This window comes from Ambystoma mexicanum, chromosome 7q (assembly GCF_040938575.1).
Source record: "Ambystoma mexicanum isolate Mex_15411 chromosome 7q, UKY_AmexF1_1, whole genome shotgun sequence".
NCBI lineage: Eukaryota > Metazoa > Chordata > Amphibia > Caudata > Ambystomatidae > Ambystoma > Ambystoma mexicanum.
In genome coordinates, this window is record NC_090941.1 from 558,842,706 (window position 1) to 558,863,312 (window position 20,607).

General features: G+C 53.0%; 1 protein-coding gene across 1 annotated transcript in view; it reads right to left on the reverse strand.

Moving 5' to 3' along the window:
* The window catches only part of LOC138528064 (guanylate cyclase soluble subunit beta-2-like), a 309,889-nt gene that overhangs the window by 107,830 nt on the left and 181,452 nt on the right, over nt 1–20,607 (reverse strand). The gene's annotated exons all lie outside the window — the stretch shown is intronic.

Consider the following 20,607-nt stretch of genomic DNA (forward strand, 5'->3'; position numbering starts at 1 on the left):
GCCTCACAACTAGAATCCATAACCTGTATTTCTTCTGCACACACCAAGGCTATGCAACGTTGATGCAGAAACACAAACTGTAAGCTTAAGATGCAGATACACTGCATTCCAGAAGGATTACCACCATGATTTACCCCATGGTGGGCAGTAGAACGGTATATGCCAAAAAGACCGAGGTCAAAAAGACCAAGTACCAAAAGTCCGATCCCATTTGTTTGCATAGGTATATGTGTGGGGGGCGTAAAGGTAATAGAAAATGTATAGGCTTAAGCACTTTATTCTGACAAGAAGATTTTTTTATAATCAGTGAAGACCTTTGCAAGATTGTTGTGTTGCACTAAGCACTTTACTTGTAGCATTTGTTACTTGTATGACACAGAATATCTGCTGCCATTATGCATAATGCACTTTACCCAGTATTTGAGTAACAGTGGAGGCTGTGAAATATTGACTATTATGATGCATACTGCATTCCATTTTTAAGGATGAGAAATGATTGTTTTTACTCCTTGTAATATTGAGAGATATTTTGTTGCCATAAGTATTTTTATCAATGCTATCATGCACTATGCACTTTATTCAAGATAATAGAAACTTTGACAAATTTGAAAACATCGGCAGCTATAATGCACACTGCACTTTGGTATTGGCACTTGAGACTTTATGATGGGGTAACTTAAATGGAAGTGACCTTTTCTCAAAAGAATGTTGGTCATATTTTTGATATCTTGTTAACACATGACCTATAACAGCACGAATTTTTTGAGAAGCTGTGGAAATACATATTGTCATATTGCATAATGCACTTTATTGAAAGCGTGAGGCACTTTAGATATATGGAAAGTGCAATAAGGGCAGAATATAAGAAAGTATCTTGCTAAAAAAATTGGTCATTATGGACAATTTGGGGAATGCAATGTTTGTTGTCAAAATGAAAAAAACACAAGAAAACGCTAAATATTGCAAAATAATGTATAATTAAAAATACGATCGATATGGGGAAAATGTATTAGCCTATGAGTATCTTGGTTGGTATGTTGTAACATCTTTGAAAGCAACACATTTGATGCAAAATAAGAAAGTATTGGGCTTTAGTGCATCTATGAGAATATATATATATGTATATACTTTTTACCATTCCAAGATGTCACTCAGAGAAACACGCATTAGGTCTGAGAGGTAAACTCAAGGGAAAGCAAAGAAGGACTCTTTTCTCGTATGCACAAGTGTTTAAATGAGAAGCCTGTCATTTATGTTTACAACCAGACGAAGCCCGTTAGGGTGAAACGTGCAGTTGTTTTTGTTCTCTCCTGGGCAACTTGTCCACTGTACTTAACAAATAAAGGACGTGTGATGGAGATCCTTTTTTACGTATCTGGATGATTTTATGATGAGGAAGAGTGCCGTCCAGGAAGTGGCATTCCGCTTTCATTTTCTTTTTGTTCTTATATACATATATATATATATATATAGATATATATACCGTGGCCATGTAGTTATGGTTAAGTTGGTGTTTACATAGGAAGAGCACTTTTTGGGCGGCTTATAACTTCGCTCCCCCTGGACGAATCCTCACCAAACTTTGCAAAAGAAGTATATGGCCCACTCTGAATTTTCTTTGCAAAGTTTGGTGAGGATTCGTCCAGGGGGGGAAAAGTTAAAGTGGGGGTCCCAAAACTTTTGTTTTTTCCCCATAGACATAATGGGAATAAACTTTGCTCACGCCTACAGCCCAAACCGCTGGACGGATTTACACCAAATTTGCGGCAAGAGCGTCAGCTTGGTCCCGAAAGCGTGCTTTGCTTTATTTGGTGTAAATCCATCCAGTAGTTTTTAAGAAAATAACAAAAGTGTAAGTGAAAAAAATTAGTGATATCTGTGTTCGCTTCGCGGACACACTTCCCTGTTCGCTCCACGGACAGGGCGGTGATTGGGCAAGCAGCTTGCGTGATGTCCGCGGACATCTGATGTGCTCTCTCATTGGATGCGGTGAAAGCGTGCAGTGCGTCGTGGCTTCAGAGATGCCTGCCATCTTTGTTCCTCGCATGAGAGGCTTTGTCAGGTCAGCAGGAGCGGGATCTGCCGCCTGCACAGTAAGTCCCCCACCCCCGCTCATGCTCGTGTCTGTCTCTTGTTCCTCCCACCCCCCGCTCATGCCCCATGTGTCCTTCTTGTCCCCCCACCCCCATTCATGCTCCGTGTCTCCCCTGTTCCTCCAGCCCCCCGCTCACGCCATCGGCACACGGTGGCCAGCGGAGGGCCGAGGAGTGGGATCTGCCGCCTGCACACAAACGCATGTCCACTCATGCCCCGTGTGTCTCTCTTCCTCCCACTCACCCCCCGCTCATGCCCCGTGTGCCTCTCCCCTCCCGCCCACCCCCTGCTCATGCCCCGTGTGTCTCTCGTCACCCGCCCACCCCCCGCTCATGCCCCGTGTGTCTCTTCCTTCCCGCCCACCCACCGCTCATGCCCCGTGTGTCTCTTTACTCCCGCCCACACCCCGCTCATGCCCCGTGTGTCTCTCCCCTCCCGCCCACCCCCTGCTCATGCCCCGTGTGTCTCTCCCCTGCCGCCCACCCCCCCGGCTCATGCCCCGTGTGTCTCTCCCCTCCCGCCCACCCCCCGCTCATGCCCCATGTGTCTCTCCCCTCCGCCCACCCCCGCTCATGCCCTGTGTGTCTCTCCCCTCCCGCCCACCCCCCGCTCATGCCCCGTGTGTCTCTTCCCTCCCGCCCACCCCCCGCTCATGCCCCGTGTGTCGCTCCCCTCCCGCCCACCCCCCGCTCATGCTCCGTGTGTCTCTCCACTTCCCCCCAACCCCGGCTCATGCCCCGTGTCTCTCTCCACTTCCCCCCACCCCCCGCTCATGCCCTGTGTCTCTTTCCACTTCCACCCACCCCCCGCTCATGCCCCGTGTGTCTCTCTCCACTTACCACCCACCCCCCGCTCATGCCCCCTGTGTCTCTCTCCACTTCCCTCCCACCCCCCCGCTCATGCCCCCTGTGTCTCTCTCCCCTCCCCCCCACCCCCGCACATGCCCCGTGTGTCTCTCCCCTCCCCCCCACCCCTGCTCATGCCACATGTGTCTCTCTCCCTCCCGCCCACCCCCCGCTCATGCCCACCCCTCGCTCATTACCACCCCTAACGCCCACCCCCACTCATGCCCACCTCTCCCGCCCACCCCCGCTCATGCCCCGTGTGTCTAAACCTCCCGCCCACCCCCCGCTCATGCCCCGTGTGTCTATCCCTCCCGCCCACCCCCGCTCATGCCCTGTGTGTCTATCCCTCCCGCCCACCCCCCGCTCATGCCCCGTGTGTCTATCCCTCCCCCCACCCCCCGCTCATGCCCCGTGTGTCTATCCCTTCCCCCCACCCCCCGCTCATGCCCCGTGTGTCTCTCCCTCCCCCCCACCCCCCGCTCATGCCCCGTGTGTCTTTCCCCTCTCCCCCCGCCCCACTCATGCCCCATGTGTCTCTCTCCACTTCCCCCCACCCCCGAACATGCCCGTGTGTCTCTCCCCTCCCGCCCGCGCCCAGCTCATGCCCCATGTGTCTCTCCCCTCCCGCCCACCCCCCGCGTGTCTCTCCCCTCCCGCCCACCCCCCGCTCATGCCCCGTGTGTCTCTCCCCTCCCGCCCACCCCCCGCTCATGCCCCGTGTGTCTCTCCCCTCCCGCCCACCCCCCGCTCATGCCCCGTGTGTCTCTCCACTTCCCCCCACCCCCCGCTCATGCCCCGTGTCTCTCTCCACTTCCCCCCACCCCCCGCTCATGCCCCGTGTCTCTCTCCACTTCCCCCCACCCCCCGCTCATGCCCCGTGTCTCTCTCCACTTCCCCCCACCCCCTGCTCATGCCCCGTGTGTCTCTCTCCACTTCCTCCCCACCCCCGCTCCTGCCCCCTGTGTCTCTCTCCACTTCCTCTCCACCCCCCGCTCATGCCCCCTGTGTCTTTCTCCCCTCCCCCCACCCCCGCTCATGCCCCGTGTGTCTCTCCCCTCCCCCCACCCCCGCTCATGCCCCGTGTGTCTCTCCCCTCCCGCCCACCCCCCGCTCATGCCCGTGTGTCTCTCCCCTCCCGCCCACCCCCTGCTCATGCCCCGTGTGCCTCTCCCCTCCCGCCCTGCCCCCGCTCATGCCCCTTGTGTCTTGACCCTGCCACCCACCACCCGCTCATGCCTCGTGTGTCTCTCCCCTCCTGCCCACCCCCGCTCATGCCCCGTGTGTCTCTACCTTACCGCCCACCCCCGCTCATGCCACGTGTGTCTCTCCCCTCCCGCCCACCCCCCGCTCATGCCCCGTGTGTCTATCCCTCCCCCCACTCCCCGCTCATGCCCCGTGTGTCTATATCTCTCCCCCACCCCCCGCTCATGCCCCGTGTGTCTTTCCCCTCCCTCCCACCCCCTGCTCATGCCCCCTGTGTCTTTCTCCCCTCCCCCCACCCCCGCTCATGCCCCGTGTGTCTCTCCCCTCCCCCCACCCCCGCTCATGCCCCGTGTGTCTCTCCCCTCCCGCCCACCCCCCGCTCATGCCCGTGTGTCTCTCCCCTCCCGCCCACCCCCTGCTCATGCCCCGTGTGCCTCTCCCCTCCCGCCCTGCCCCCGCTCATGCCCCTTGTGTCTTGACCCTGCCACCCACCACCCGCTCATGCCTCGTGTGTCTCTCCCCTCCTGCCCACCCCCGCTCATGCCCCGTGTGTCTCTACCTTACCGCCCACCCCCGCTCATGCCACGTGTGTCTCTCCCCTCCCGCCCACGCCCCGCTCATGCCCCGTGTGTCTATCCCTCCCCCCACTCCCCGCTCATGCCCCGTGTGTCTATATCTCTCCCCCACCCCCCGCTCATGCCCCGTGTGTCTTTCCCCTCCCTCCCACCCCCGCTCATGCCCTGTGTGTCTCTCCCCTCCGCCCCACCCCCACTCATGCCCCGTGTGTCTCTCCCCTCCCCCCACCCCCCGCTCATGCCCCGTGTGTCTCTCTCCACTTCCCCCCCACCCCCCGCTCATGCCCCGTGTGTCTCTCCCCTCCCCCCACCCCGCTCATGCCCCGTGTGTCTCTCCCCTCCCCCATCCCCGCTCATGCCCCGTGTGTCTCTCTCCCTCCCGCCCACCCCCTGCTCATGCCCCGTGTGTCTCTCAAACTCCCGCCCACCCCCCGCTCATGCACCATGTCTCTCTCCCTCCCGGCCACCCCCGCTCATGCCCCGTGTCTCTCTCCTCCCGCCCACCCCCTGCTCATGCCCTGTGTCTCTCTCCCTCCCGCCCACCCCCCGCTCATGCCCCGTGTCTCTCTCCCTCCCGCCCACCCCCCGCTCATGCCCCGTGTGTTTACCCCTCCCGCCCAGCCCTTCTCATGCCCTGTGTGTCTCTCCCCCCCACACCCGCTCATGCCCCGTATGTCTCTCTCCCTCCCGGCCACCCCCCGCTCATGCCCTGTGTGTCTACCCCTCCCGCCCATCCCCCGCTCATGCCCCGTGTGTCTACCCCTCCCGCCCCATCCCCGCTCATGCCCCGTGTGTCTACCCCTCCCGCCCACCCCCCGCTCATGCCCCGTGTGTCTACCCAGAACCACCCACCCACCGCTCATGCTCCGTGTGTCTACCCCTCCCGCCCACCCCCGCTTATGCCCCGTGTGTCTACCCAGAACCGCCCACCCACCGCTCATGCCCCGTCGGTACACCCCGTTTCGGCGTCGTTGGTTCGGTGACGGGATGTTTTGGCGCGCCGCACACCAGTGCACATCGCCTGCTGTTTAGGGAAACGTTCAGTGCACTGAAAATCCGAGTTTCAAGTTTCAACTTCACCCCACACTATTTTAAAATGAAACTGTTCTAGAGCGGTTTAATTTTAAAATAGTGTGGGATGAAGTTGAAACTCACACTTTCAGTGCACTGCACTGAACGTTTCCCTAAACAGCAGGCGATGTGCACTGGGGTGCGGCGCACAGAGCAGAATTGATCTGCCGGGCTCACGAGGGCGGGGGCTGTGCTGCTCGGAGCAGACTGCTCCGAGCAGCACAGCCCCCACCTTCGCGGGCCCGGCTGTGTACTCTGCGTGGCTGTGGTGCCTGCATGAAGAACTCGCAGGACATTTATGTGCGGCCAATTCGGCGCGGGCTGTCACGCCGTGCCGCGCCGAACCGGCCGTGCCAAATTGTCCCGGGCCGAACCAGCAGCCCCAAAATGTCCTGCTCCGTGCCCCGTGTCTCTCTTCTGTTGCCCCCCACCCCCCGCTCATGCCCCGTGTCTGTCTCCTGTACCCCCTCACCTTCCCCCCGCTCATGCCCCGTGTCTGTCTCCTGTACCGCCCCCACCCCCCGCTCATGCCCTGTGTCTCTCTCCTGTTGCCCCCCACCCCCGCACTCATGCCCAGTGTCTGTCTCCTGTTCCCCCCACGCCCGCTCATGCCCTGTGTCTGTCTCCTGCTCTCCCCACCCCCCGCTCATGCCCCGTGTCTCTCTCCTGTTGCCCCCCACCCCCTGGTCATGCCCCGTGTCTGTCTCCTGTACCCCCCTCACCCCCTGCTCATGTCCCGCGTTTTCCTCCTGTTCCCCCCCACCCCCCGCTCATGCCCCGTGTCTGTCTCCTGTACCCCCTCACCTTCCCCCCGCTCATGCCCCGTGTCTGTCTCCTGTACCGCCCCCACCCCCCGCTCATGCCCTGTGTCTCTCTCCTGTTGCCCCCCACCCCCGCACTCATGCCCAGTGTCTGTCTCCTGTTCCCCCCACGCCCGCTCATGCCCTGTGTCTGTCTCCTGCTCTCCCCACCCCCCGCTCATGCCCCGTGTCTCTCTCCTGTTGCCCCCCACCCCCTGGTCATGCCCCGTGTCTGTCTCCTGTACCCCCCTCACCCCCTGCTCATGTCCCGCGTTTTCCTCCTGTTCCCCCACACCCCCTGCTCATGCCCCGTGTCTTCCTCTTGTCACCCCCTCCTAAGATGCCCCTTGATGACCTCCCCCCACCCCCCGCTCATGCCCTGTGTCTCCCTTCTTTCCCCCCTGCCCCCGCTCATGCCCTGTGTCTTCCTTTTCCCCCTCCCACTCCACGCTCATGCCCCGTGTCTCCCTTCTTTCCTCCCCACCCCCGCTCATTCCCCGTTTCTGCTCTGTTGGAACAGGGCAGACACGGGGCATGAGCGGGGGTGGGGGCCCCACCTTGCCCTACCCCTGCTCATGCCCCGTGTCTCTCCTGTTCACCCCCACCCCCGTGTGTCTACCCCTCCCGCCCAACCCCCGCTCATGCCCTGTGTGTCTACCCCTCCCGCCCACCCCCCGCTCATGCCCCGTGTGTCTACCCAGAACCGCCCACCCACCGCTCATGCTCCATGTGTCTACCCCTCCCGCCCACCCCCCGCTTATGCCCCGTGTGTCTACCCAGAACCGCCCACCCACCGTTCATGCCCCATCGGTACACCCCGTTTCGGCGTCGTTGGTTCGGCGACGGGATGTTTTGGCGCGCCGCACACCAGTGCACATCGCCTGCTGTTTAGGGAAACGTTCAGTGCACTGAAAATCCGAGTTTCAAGTTTCAACTTCACCCCACACTATTTTAAAATGAAACTGTTCTAGAGCGGTTTCATTTTAAAATAGTGTGGGATGAAGTTGAAACTCACACTTTCAATGCACTGCACTGAACGTTTCCCTAAACAGCAGGCGATGTGCACTGGGGTGCGGCGCACAGAGCAGAATTGATCTGCCGGGCTCACGAGGGCGGGGGCTGTGCTGCTCGGAGCAGACTGCTCCGAGCAGCACAGCCCCCACCTTCGCGGGCCCGGCTGTGTACTCTGCGTGGCTGTGGTGCCTGCATGAAGAACTCGCAGGACATTTATGTGCGGCACATTCGGCGCGGGCTGTCACACCGTGCCGCACCGAACCGGCCGCGCCAAATTGTCCCGGGCCGAACCAGCAGCCCCAAAATGTCCTGCTCCGTGCCCCGTGTCTCTCTTCTGTTGCCCCCCACCCCCCGCTCATGCCCCGTGTCTGTCTCCTGTACCTCCTCACCTTCCCCCCGCTCATGCCCCGTGTCTGTCTCCTATACCGCCCCCACCACCCGCTCATGCCCCATGTGTCTCAAACCGTTGCCCCCCACCCCCCCACTCATGCCCAGTGTCTGTCTCCTGTTCCCCCCACCCCCGCTCATGCCCTGTGTCTGTCTCCTGTTCTCCCCACCCCCCGCTCATGCCCCGTGTCTCTCTCCTGTTGCCCCCCACCCCCTGGTCATGCCCCGTGTCTGTCTCCTGTACCCCCTCACCCCCTGCTCATGTCCCGCGTTTTCCTCCTGTTCCCCCACACCCCCTGCTCATGCCCCGTGTCTTCCTCTTGTCACCCCCTCCTAAGATGCCCCTTGATGACCTCCCCCCACCCCCCGCTCATGCCCCGTGTCTCCCTTCTTTCCCCCCCGCCCCCGCTCATGCCCTGTGTCTTCCTTTTCACCCTCCCACTCCACGCTCATGCCCCGTGTCTCCCTTCTTTCCTCCCCACCCCCCGCTCATTCCCCGTTTCTGCTCTGTTGGAACAGGGTAGACACGGGGCATGAGCGGGGGTGGGGGCCCCACCTTGCCCTACCCCTGCTCATGCCCCGTGTCTCTCCTGTTCACCCCCACCCCCGTGTGTCTACCCCTCCCACCCAACCCCCGCTCATGCCCCGTGTGTCTACCCCTCCCGCCCACCCCCCGCTCATGCCCCGTGTGTCTACCCAGAACCGCCCACCCACCGCTCATGCTCCGTGTGTCTACCCCTCCCGCCCACCCCCCGCTTATGCCCCGTGTGTCTACCCAGAACCGCTCACCCACCGTTCATGCCCCGTCGGTACACCCCGTTTCGGCGTCGTTGGTTCGGCGACGGGATGTTTTGGCGCGCCGCACACCAGTGCACATCGCCTGCTGTTTAGGGAAACGTTCAGTGCACTGAAAATCCGAGTTTCAAGTTTCAACTTCACCCCACACTATTTTAAAATGAAACTGTTCTAGAGCGGTTTCATTTTAAAATAGTGTGGGATGAAGTTGAAACTCACACTTTCAGTGCACTGCACTGAACGTTTCCCTAAACAGCAGGCGATGTGCACTGGGGTGCGGCGCACAGAGCAGAATTGATCTGCCGGGCTCACGAGGGCGGGGGCTGTGCTGCTCGGAGCAGACTGCTCCGAGCAGCACAGCCCCCACCTTCGCGGGCCCGGCTGTGTACTCTGCGTGGCTGTGGTGCCTGCATGAAGAACTCGCAGGACATTTATGTGCGGCACATTCGGCGCGGGCTGTCACACCGTGCCGCACCGAACCGGCCGCGCCAAATTGTCCCGGGCCGAACCAGCAGCCCCAAAATGTCCTGCTCTGTGCCCCGTGTCTCTCTTCTGTTGCCCCCCACCCCCCGCTCATGCCCCGTGTCTGTCTCCTGTACCCCCTCACCTTCCCCCCGCTCATGCCCCGTGTCTGTCTCCTGTACCGCCCCCACCACCCGCTCATGCCCCGTGTGTCTCTCCCGTTGCCCCCACCCCCCACTCATGCCCAGTGTCTGTCTCCTGTTCCCCCCACCCCCGCTCATGCCCTGTGTCTGTCTCCTGTTCTCCCCACCCCCCGCTCATGCCCCGTGTCTCTCTCCTGTTGCCCCCCACCCCCTGGTCATGCCCGGTGTCTGTCTCCTGTACCCCCCTCACCCCCCGCTCATGTCCCGCGATTTCCTCCTGTTCCCTCACACCCCCTGCTCATGCCTCGTGTCTTCCTCTTGTCACCCCCTCCTATGATGCCCCTTGATGACCTCTTTTTCCCCCCACCCCCCGCTCATGCCCCGTGTCTCCCTTCTTTCCCCCCCGCCCCCGCTCATGCCCTGTGTCTTCCTTTTCCCCCTCCCACTCCACGCTCATGCCCGTGTCTCCCTTCTTTCCTCCCCACCCCCCGCTCATTCCCCGTTTCTGCTCTGTTGGAACAGGGCAGACACGGGGCATGAGCGGGGGTGGGGGCCCCACCTTGCCCTAACCCTGCTCATGCCCCGTGTCTCTCCTGTTCACCCCCACCCCCGTGTGTCTACCCCTCCCGCCCAACCCCCGGTCATGCCCCATGTGTCTACCCCTCCCGCCCACCCCCGCTCATGCCCCGTGTGTCTACCCAGAACCGCCCACCCACCGCTCATGCTCCGTGTGTCTACCCCTCCCGCCCACCCCCCACTTATGCCCCGTGTGTCTACCCAGAACCGCCCACCCACCGTTCATGCCCCGTCGGTACACCCCGTTTCGGCGTCGTTGGTTCGGCGACGGGATGTTTTGGCGCGCCGCACACCAGTGCACATCACCTGCTGTTTAGGGAAACGTTCACTGCACTGTAAATCCGAGTTTCAACTTCACCCCACACTATTTTAAAATGAAACTGTTCTAGAGCGGTTTCATTTTAAAATAGTGTGGGATGAAGTTGAAACTCACACTTTCAGTGCACTGCACTGAACGTTTCCCTAAACAGCAGGCGATGTGCACTGGGGTGCGGCGCACAGAGCAGAATTGATCTGCCGGGCTCACGAGGGCGGGGGCTGTGCTGCTCGGAGCAGACTGCTCGGAGCAGCACAGCCCCCACCTTCGCGGGCCCGGCTGTGTACTCTGCGTGGCTGTGGTGCCTGCATGAAGAACTCACAGGACATATATGTGCGGCCAATTCGGCGCGGGCTGTCATGCCTTGCCGCGCCAAACCGGCCGCGCCAAATTGTCCCGGGCCGAACCAGCTGCCCCAAAATGTCCTGCTCCGTGCCCCGTGTCTCTCTTCTGTTGCCCCCCACCTCCCGCTCATGCCCCGTGTCTGTCTCCTGTACCCCCTCACCTTCCCCCCGCTCATGCCCCGTGTCTGTCTCCTGTACCGCCCCCAGCCCCCGCTCATGCCCCGTGTCTCTCTCCTGTTGCCCCCCACTCATGCCCAGTGTCTGTCTCCTGTTCCCCCCACCCCCGCTCATGCCCTGTGTCTGTCTCCTGTTTTCCCCACCCCCCGCTCATGCCCCATGTCTCTCTCCTGCCCTCCCTTTCCCTGGTGTCCATCTTGGTAAAAGATTTTCCTTCCTACACCGGGACGCCCGCTTGCGGTGTCCTGGTTTGGGAAGAAAAATCTTTTTTTTACCACCCCGGGTTCCCACTTTGAGAACCTAGGATGCTAGTGGTCTTACTCCATTGAAAAGGACGTTATGGTTACGTTGCACTAATAAAAACTATGAAATTCAATAAAAAAGAATGTGTTAAAGTGACTTTATGGTTAAGTTGCACTAATAAAAACCTATGAAATTCAGTGAAAAAACGTTGTTAAAGGGACATTATGGTTCAAGGTAAAACCGAAAACCCCCTGAAATTTGCCAGTTATGGTAAGCTAAGCAACCATAACTCACGCCACCACCGTGCACTGCTAAGACTAACACCCAGGACATCAAAAATGACATCACAAATGTCATTGATGACATCACTGATGACATCACATGTCTGGCTCCCCCTTTTTTCCTTTACTAACATATCTAGGCCACATGGTTTTCTTCAGTAACAGTCAGGACCTAAAAATTGAAAACTTACTATATTTGTACACTTATCCTTCAAGTATGTTCTTACAGTAATTCCCTTAGGGTCCAGTCATATCATATGAAACATATACATAGGGGAAGACACAAGCTTGAAAGACAGCAATCCTTTCTGTGCATGAAGATAATCAGTAGAGTTATCAGCACTTTCTGATAGTTCTGTTGTTTTTTTATTACTGTACTTTCCCTGTATATGCTCATATTTGTATACATTGTACTCACACTACTTTCCTTAGAGTCCTGTCACATCATGTGATACATATACATAGGGTAAATAACAGCTTTGAAACAGAGTAATCATTTCTCTGCATGAAGATAATCAGTTAGGTTATGAATTGTTTCCGCTACTACTTCTGCTTTTTTCACTTACTTCACTTTCCATGTATATACCCATATTTGTATGTGTTCTTTTCTCTTTGTGTTTTGTCTATAATAATGCAAGTATTTAGTAAGTGGGTTTTATTACCTACTTATCACATGTTTCACAGTACGCAAAACTCTAATAAGAAAACAGTTATCATTTCACTATTCAAAATGGCAAGCTTATGAATATTGCACCTCCATCATGTATGCTGCACACAATGCCTATGTTTCTACATGAGTACCTTAGTATACTGGATGGAACTTCATAATAGAATGCTATTTATATCAATGCATTGCTTAATGCACTAATTAGCACTTGATATTTATTCCAATGATCCTTGACACTTTTTTTTATTAACATTACAATAAGAATCCCTTGTACAGACTTTTCATGAAAGGTAAATGCACATGTGATGCCATCAGTGATGTCATCACATCAATGACATTTGTGATGTCATTTTTGATGTCCTGGGTGTTAGTCTTAGCAGTGCACGGTGGTGCCGCCAGTTATGGTTGCTTAGCTTACCATAACTGGCGTATTTCAGGGGGTTTTCGGTTTTACTTTGAACCATAACGTCCCTTTAACAAAGTTTTTTCACTGAATTTCATAGGTTTTTAGTAGCGCAACTTAACCATAACGTCCCTTTAACAAAGTTTTTTAACTGAATATATATATATATATATGAACAAATGGGAAAAACGTAAGAAGTAAAAATTGGACTTTTGGTACTCAAACTTTTTTTCTCTGTGATTTCACACAGATCCAGTAGAACACATGCTTGCTATGTTGTGCGCAGGCGGCTCAACACATGCGCCATGCAGAGGAAAAACACCGACACCAACAAAGGATATAATAGAGGGTGACCCAACCTCCATACCTTGTCTTTGTTTAAATCCTCATCATGATGATATTTCCTGCCTGCTCAGGCGCACGCGTGACAACACCCCTTTGCTGCTTAGAATCACACCCTTAACCGTCACATCCCTCTGAAAACACAAACAGCTTTTCTTGCTCTTTTCTTTCTCATGAACCATGTAGTCCTGAAAATTGGGAGGGATTTGTCTGAATGTGCTCCTCAGATAGTAACTTATCTCAACACTTTGGTGCACAACCTCCCTTAATTCTTCAGTGGGCTGGTCGAATATTTGTTCACTTTCATGGTCAGGTGCAGTCTGTTCTTGGTTACTTCTCTCTGGCTCTAGGGTCGCTTCTCCCATGTCCAGCTCCTGTTCAATTTCTTGATTCGTTTATTCCGGATCTGGGTTAATATCTATCTTCCGGAACCAACTGGCATTTCTCGTGATACTCTGTTTCCCATTTTTTTCTATCACCGTTGAGCTTTTCATGGCCTCCACCGTCCATTGACGCCTTTTGTACAGAAGTCTTAGTTTATAACTTGATTGTCGATTTTGGATCTGCCGTGTAGTGTCATCACGTGATCTGCCGTTGAGGGTACACATTACACATCAGGGTAATGTGAGTATTCATCCACAACTAGCATAAAGGGCTGATAGTTTAAGATGCTGCCAAAGTCCACACTCACTGTCTGCCAGGGCATGCTGCGTTTCATTGGTGATTGGATGGGAGGCGGCTTTGATTTAAATACATTCCCCGACACCACACACACTTGTGCAGTGCATCATCTATTGCCCTTTCCAGCCCAGAAACCACACATTCTCACAAAGTCTGTCATTCATTTCGCCAGCACCTCTGTGCTCAAAATGTGCTAACGACACCTCTTAGTCCACCAGCGAAGAGAGTCGGACAATTCGGGATCCTCTAAGTAAAGGGCCATCCTAGTTCCGTGCGCACCTTCTGGAGCCCATGTAGCCCTTCTTGCACTTGAGTTGTCCACTAAGCGTGATATGCAAAACAAAAACCTCTGTCATCCTGATTGAATGTGCGACCAGAGCTGTTTCATGCAGTCATCATCCTCAGTGGACCTGGTGAGTACTTCTAGAGATAGGGCAACTGGCATCTTTGCTTGAGTGAGGAGGCCGACACGCTCCTCTGCCCATACATCTTTCATCCCCCCCGGTCCTGTGTTGGCCCCAGATGGTTGGTGGGAGAGATAGCCTGCTGCGTTGTCTTATCCTGCTATTTACATGAGGGATACTCCATATGCCTGCGGTTGGAGAAGCCACTGCTCTATTCTTGCTAGTGCTTTATTTTATTATTGCCTTTAGCATGAATCTAGCTCGGGAGCAGCCGAGTCTCTTTACAACGGCAGGGTGCCGCATTGGGCAGGGCATTATATACAGTAGTGCAGGACTGTTGGCGAGTGGGGGGTCGGGGGGGCTTTCATTCCACTGTCAGGATTGAGTTCCAGATGGTTTGAGCATGGCAGGAGAAGGACTGCTTTACAAGCTAGCGTAGGCTCCAAACCTTTGGTCACGAAAGCCTCAAGGGGTGTGAAGTATAGAAACCAAGTATGTTGATACTCGTGGTGGGGATGCGCAGTTTGTGGTCAGTGCCTGTATATGTAAATAGGAACATATGTGCACCCCTACAGAACCACAAGGGCCTCCCTCTCGATTTGAAAGTATCTTTATCCTGCAGGTCTGATGGATCTGCAGGCATATTGAACAAATGGTTTCCTGATTAAGGAAACCCGCGTCCCTGCACACTATCAACAAGGGCCGTGTACCGTATAGAGTTTTTAAGGGTACAACTAGTAACCTTATTGTTTTTTACAGGGTTTGGTTCTTAAGTTTAGTACGTTTCTGTGCTTTGCTATGACTGCAAAATATTCTGAAGTGTCTCAATTAATAGTTGACAATTCATCTGTTTATCAGAAAAACAGGAATTTATTCAGATTTTTAACAAAAAACATTCAAAGTATAATCTGGCCCAAAGCGTTTCGAGTATCAATTTTCACTCTTCATCAGGGGCAATCTGTTCTGTATTCTTTACATTAAGTTTAAACACTGAAGAAAAAATAAATAAAATTAATAATCGAATATTCATATTAATATTCATATGTACATTTAAGGCAGAAAACAGGGTTCTTCAATAACCAGTTAGAAGCACATATATATGTTTCTATGTACATCATTACTTCATTCTTTAAATTCAGGATCAGTTTCATTGCTCAAAAGAAAAATGTATTAAGAGATTAGCTAATGCTGGGCGCCTATTAAGATAAAGGACAAACCGATCTTATCCTGACTTGCCTTCTGACCTTATGCAACAGTGCTGTAATAAATTGGGAGCGCTAAACCCTTATTTTCCTTGTAACTTCCATTCCAGATCCATTCCAGGTCTTTGGCAACCAGTATGCTGCTTTAATCAAAAGACTATGCTTCCCAGAATGCCTGGCCCATTGCTTCATCTCCACCCTTGCAGGACAAGGTTGGGCTCAGGATAAGCAGGACCTGTGTCTGGCAGGTGCAGCAAGCAGCACACCTGAGGTGTGTGCTTGTTAGCCAGCTTCAAAAGCATCTGTTTGCTTCAGTCCAGCGCTTGTCATTGATGCTCTGGTCCTGTTTGTGATGGTCCCTTGTTCCTGGTTCTTAGCTTAGTGTCTAGTTCCTAGTTTCTATTTTCTTGTTCCCTTTTTCCTGGATTTCGAGTTTAGTGTGCTTATTAGCAATTTCTGCTTTCTGAATTCCCTTTCTGTCTTCCTCTGTTTTGCAGTCAGCACTTCCGAGTGCTTTCCTTTTTCTGTGCAGCCTAGTTTTTCTGTTTTTGTGTATTCCTTTGACTGTGCCCTATTCTGCAGTGAAACCTTGATCCTTTAGTCACTTATCGTTTATAGATTTAGTATTTAGTCCCATTTTGCCTTTCCTTCCCTGGGTGGGGAGGTTCCGCTCTTGTAATTTTGTTTTCCCTGCTTCTGTTCCTTTACTGTCTCTTGGAGGCTTTTCCAGGTTTACCCCTGCACTTCTCCCTTTGTTCCATACTGATTGTTAGGTGTGCTGTTGTAGCCAGCTCCTGTGTGAATGCCTATGTTTACCTCACTATTCTGTAATCCTTATTGCTACTTGTACCTTGTTAGGAGTCTTATGTATTAAGTTATCCACCCTTTGCTGTTGTAGCCTTTCTGGGTCCCTGTTGGATCAACAGGGTTTGTGGGTTTCGCTGACATTTTAGGTGGTATTTCTCATCCTTGTTAGTATGTATTTAAGTTATCTTATACAATACCATCATGGGTGTTAGCTCACAGATCCTGTCCTTGCTTGTCCTGTATGTGTGTTTAGCGCTGACAGTAGCTGCAACAGCAATTGTGGGTAAGGAGAATGCAACTTTCTTTGTAATCATCAGAGCTTCCAAGAGTCTGCACTTATTAGTATAGATCCTTCAGTGACCCTAATGGGAAGAAATGATAATGAAAGAAATGACTTAATTAAAGATGGTTTATCAAAAATAGTGGGGATTGTTTATGTCACCCCCACTATTTTGAGTTGTGATTCCCAAATTGATGAAATAGGTCCTCTGGTTATCCAGAATGAGAAAATGCAGAGAGAAAGTGCTACTGCAACTCCAATTCAAGAGCACATGTGTGAGGGTAACTCGAGAGAAGTGTAGAAGAGCAGTTACATGCCTCTGCAGGAAGTCCTGCCCCCCTACCTCCTATATGTTGGAAGTCTGAGATTGTGCCGTGTTTGACACCAGCAGTTGTGCCAATACCGCAGCATATATTCAAAAGAAGGTACCCATTGATACAACCCTATCAAATGTATCCCCGAAGAGACGATAATCTGAGGGAGGAACTTCCTGAAGGAATATGAAAAAGAGCAAAAAGAGAAGCTAGTGACGTCACACGAGACATGTGCGACGTCCCGGGATATTGGCTGAAGGGATGCATGAATCTTACAGAAACTAATGATGAAGTAAAGAGTCAAGTGAACTTTTAAATACGAAAAAGATGATTACTCGTGCACGAAGTGCTGCAGAGAATTAACCGTTCAATAATTGTACAGACACTGAAATGCAATGTAGATTAGGTCATCATCAATAGAATGCAGGCGGAGCCACCATTGTACAGGAGCTGGACATCAGTGTCATGAATTTATGAAGCCAGAACCCATGAAGAGAAAAGGTGGGAATTGTGTTGCAGCAAGAACAAGCTGAAATCGTGGAGCTGCATGTCAAGGCTGTCTGGCCTGGTATCATAAATGAAGCAGCCAAGGTCGGTTATCTATTCTTGAAAGGAGTGAACGCGCGAAAGATGTATCACCTCTTGTTAAGGTGCAAAGAAAGAACACCAAGGGTGCCAAGTTTTATTCATTTAAGACATTTAAAAACCTGCAAAATGGACCATATCGTGGTCTCCTGTCATGTGAACCAAGGATGAAAATAGAGTGAAACTTGGAGCCTTAGAACAAAGATAGTGAGTCCTTCAAATCCCATCTATTCCCAGAGACAAGGATACTTTGCAAGTTCAAAGACAATCTTCATGGGAGAAGGCATGGGCGATGAGAGATGTTGGGCTAATTGGGTGGGGGAGATAGTCAGGTCCATCTTCTGGCACCTGGGTCTGGGCTTACGTGCTGCGAAGTGAACCGAATGTTTCAGACATGGCACACGCATGCCAACCAATTGTAGAGGTCTGTATAGCAAAGGCCCTTATAGGTTGTAGACCAATGAGAGACTGTGTACTTAATGGTTTAAAGATGACATGTTTTAGAGGTAGGCATATATTGTCCAACTGACAGTGAGCAGCCAATCACTATCCCAGATCCTATGTAATGTATACTTAGATGTTCCCCTTAAGCCTATCACAATCCCTAGTAGGTTTTCTATTATTTGCCACATAGTATAATGTCACCTCTGACATATTTTTTGTATGAAGTCTGTTTTGAGAAAAGATTGCTGAGAGAAAATTAAAGGAACCTCCGTTGATGTCCGTTGTAACTCCTTGTTTTAGATAATAGTTAATAAAACAGTATCTTTGCCATCTTCCTGAGTTTGTTTGGTTATTTGGACTCAGTTATTATGTGGGCCCATCCATTTCATGCACGTTCCTAAAGGCCCTAAGCTCAGAAGTAATTGACTCAAGTTTGACATCCGTCCCGACATCAGCTTGATAGCTGTAGGCACACCTGTGGACCAATTTAAGGAGTGTGTTAGTAAGATAGTCAAGGATTCGCTTCAGCCAATATGGGATTTTCTAAAAAAGTTTAAGGCCACATTTTTCACCTTTTTTAACATTATGGATGCTATGGGAAGGCAAACAGTGAGGCATGTGGGCTGAAACATATTCTGGAGGGGTTAATGACTCAAGAAAACACAAATAATGGGGATAAAAAGCTGCTTAGCTATCATTTTGCTCTATATCTAGCTTTAAAATGGCCAGGTATGAAAACAATTGGAAACCATTTTGATCTTATCGCAGATGTCTCCTGTAATGGTAATCTTACCAAAATACTGAGATGGAATGAGTCTACAAAATCTTTTCTGGGGTTAAATATTATAAAGGATAATATGGCTCAACTTCAAGTATTATTAATTCCTGCAAATAATCCAGTGATAATAGTTCAAACTTACAATAGAGTAATGGGAAACATTCAAAAAGGATTTATAGGAGAGGCCACCAGGGGTTACAGGCAAAGATGGTTGCTTGACACAGAAGCTCCGTCCCCTGCCCTGGAGTTAACGCAGTGAAATTGTGCTTAACTTTCACGCCGACACTCACGGAACCGTGACTTGGGCTTGTGAATGCGTCATGATTAATAGAAGCAGTGAACCTTGTGTTGCAGTGCCCCGAGGACTCCAATTACGGGCCCAACCTCACTAGCGCTCTACAAGGTCTGCCAAGTCTTGCACCAACAGCGGAGTCAAGGGAGCAGGCTCAGTCGATGATCTGCAGAGGGGGAGCTCTACTCCCCATCATACAGTCGCTGCCCGGGGGCTCCTGGACGAGGCTCCACCCCAACATAAGTTATACCCCGGTGAGGCTGACACGGGAGCCCGGGAACGTAACAAGGAAAGGAGGGCCTGCGGCCGTGGTCGCCCGGATGACACGCAGGCACCTGGTGAGGAGGTGAGGGGTGCCCAGGACCCCTTTGGGGCCCACAGGCGGCGCAGAACACCTGGGATGAAGTGGAGTACCCAGAGAGATGCAGCCCGGAACGGTGCACAGTGCCATATGCACCACGTATATACTGTGCAGTAAAGCAGAGGCCCTATGGGAGACTGGTGAGGTGCCAATCCATACCACGAAATGCAGCTCAGGAAGGGCATCTACACCCACAAGTGCCATATGCACCACGTATAAACTGTGTAGTAAAGCAGAGGCCCTATCGGAGATTGATGAGGTGCCCCATACATAAAGCGGACACAAAGACCTGGTGCGACCTCCACACTAAATTCCAGACTGGTTGGACAGAGTGTGAGTGGCAGACACAGGCCCTGCATAGGAAGCCTAGAGGTGCAGGGGAAGATCAGAACCCCCGTGATGACGGTGCTCCCTCGCTGGAGGCACCATAGGCACAGGAGGTGGGAGGACGATCGGGCAGCTTCCCAGGGGGTTAAAGAAGGACCCCCTCGAGGCTAAGACATATTCAGTCCCGGATCCAACCCTCTCATATTGGATGGTGGGCAGCTGGTGGTGTGGACTGCCGGGCCTAGTTGCTGAGGAGCTATATCACATACTGCCCCATACTGGACCCTGTTTGAGGACACCCCCTCTCATGTGGTAACACTCTCTGCGGCCTTGTCGGCCTTGGCCCACCTCGACCTGCCATGAGACCTTATCCCCTGGAAGCTTGGGATCCAGATTCGAAGAATACAGAGGGGGTACAGGTGGTACCATCTTTTGGAATCCTAAAGTACACGGCAAGGGAGTTGCTAGTCACTATATGAGCTGGAAAGAGACGCTCGGTCAGTTTAATTTCTGTGCCGTAAACGCCACAATGGAAGCGGCAAGCTCGGACCCAGCACCTTTGGAGCTGTCGTCCATCAAATCGGATAAACAGATAATTCTGGAAGAGATCAGGGGGATGAGAACAGACATGGGGGCCAGGATTACTGACCTGTTGGCCAAGGTCACCCGTTTGAGGATAGAATGGATGGGGTTGAGGCAAACCAAACATCCACGGGGCTCCTTGAGATGCAGATGGAGGCTTGCTTCATAGAGATGGAGCGTCACGAGGAGGAGCTGCGCCTCAAGGTGGATGACATCAAAAACCGTGAAAGGCGGAATAACCTCAGGATTTTTGGGCTTGGAGGACAAGGTGCAAGACATCTTCTCAATGATTTGTGGCACGGAGAATGGTGATAACCTCATGATAGATAGAGTCCCCAGAGTGGGCGGTGGTGCGAGGGTCCCTCGACAGTACTAGCCCGTATGCATTACTATGGCGACAAAATGAAGGCCCTTAACGGAGTGAAGCGGATTAGAGAAATACACTATGGAGACTCTACAGTGACAATCTTTCAGGACCTCTCCGCCTATCCGCTGCTGCGACGTAAGAAGTTTGGGGCCCTCACTAAATGGTTGCAGGAAAATGGTGTGAGATACAGGTGGGGATACTAATGCTCATTGGTGTTTCAGTGGGAGGGGGAGAGGCATCACCTGGTTGCTGAGGAGGAGATCCATATAATCACAGAGCAACTGCTTGGCACTCGAGGGGGCAACTTGTCAGAGCCACGCGGGCAGGGAACAGCCCCTGCTTGTGGCCCTAGAGGCCTTGAGGCAATGCAGGCGAAGCGTAGGGGGAAGAGAAGCTCTAAGTTCCAGAAGCTGAACACCCCCCCTCGGTCTGGAGAGCTCCCCTG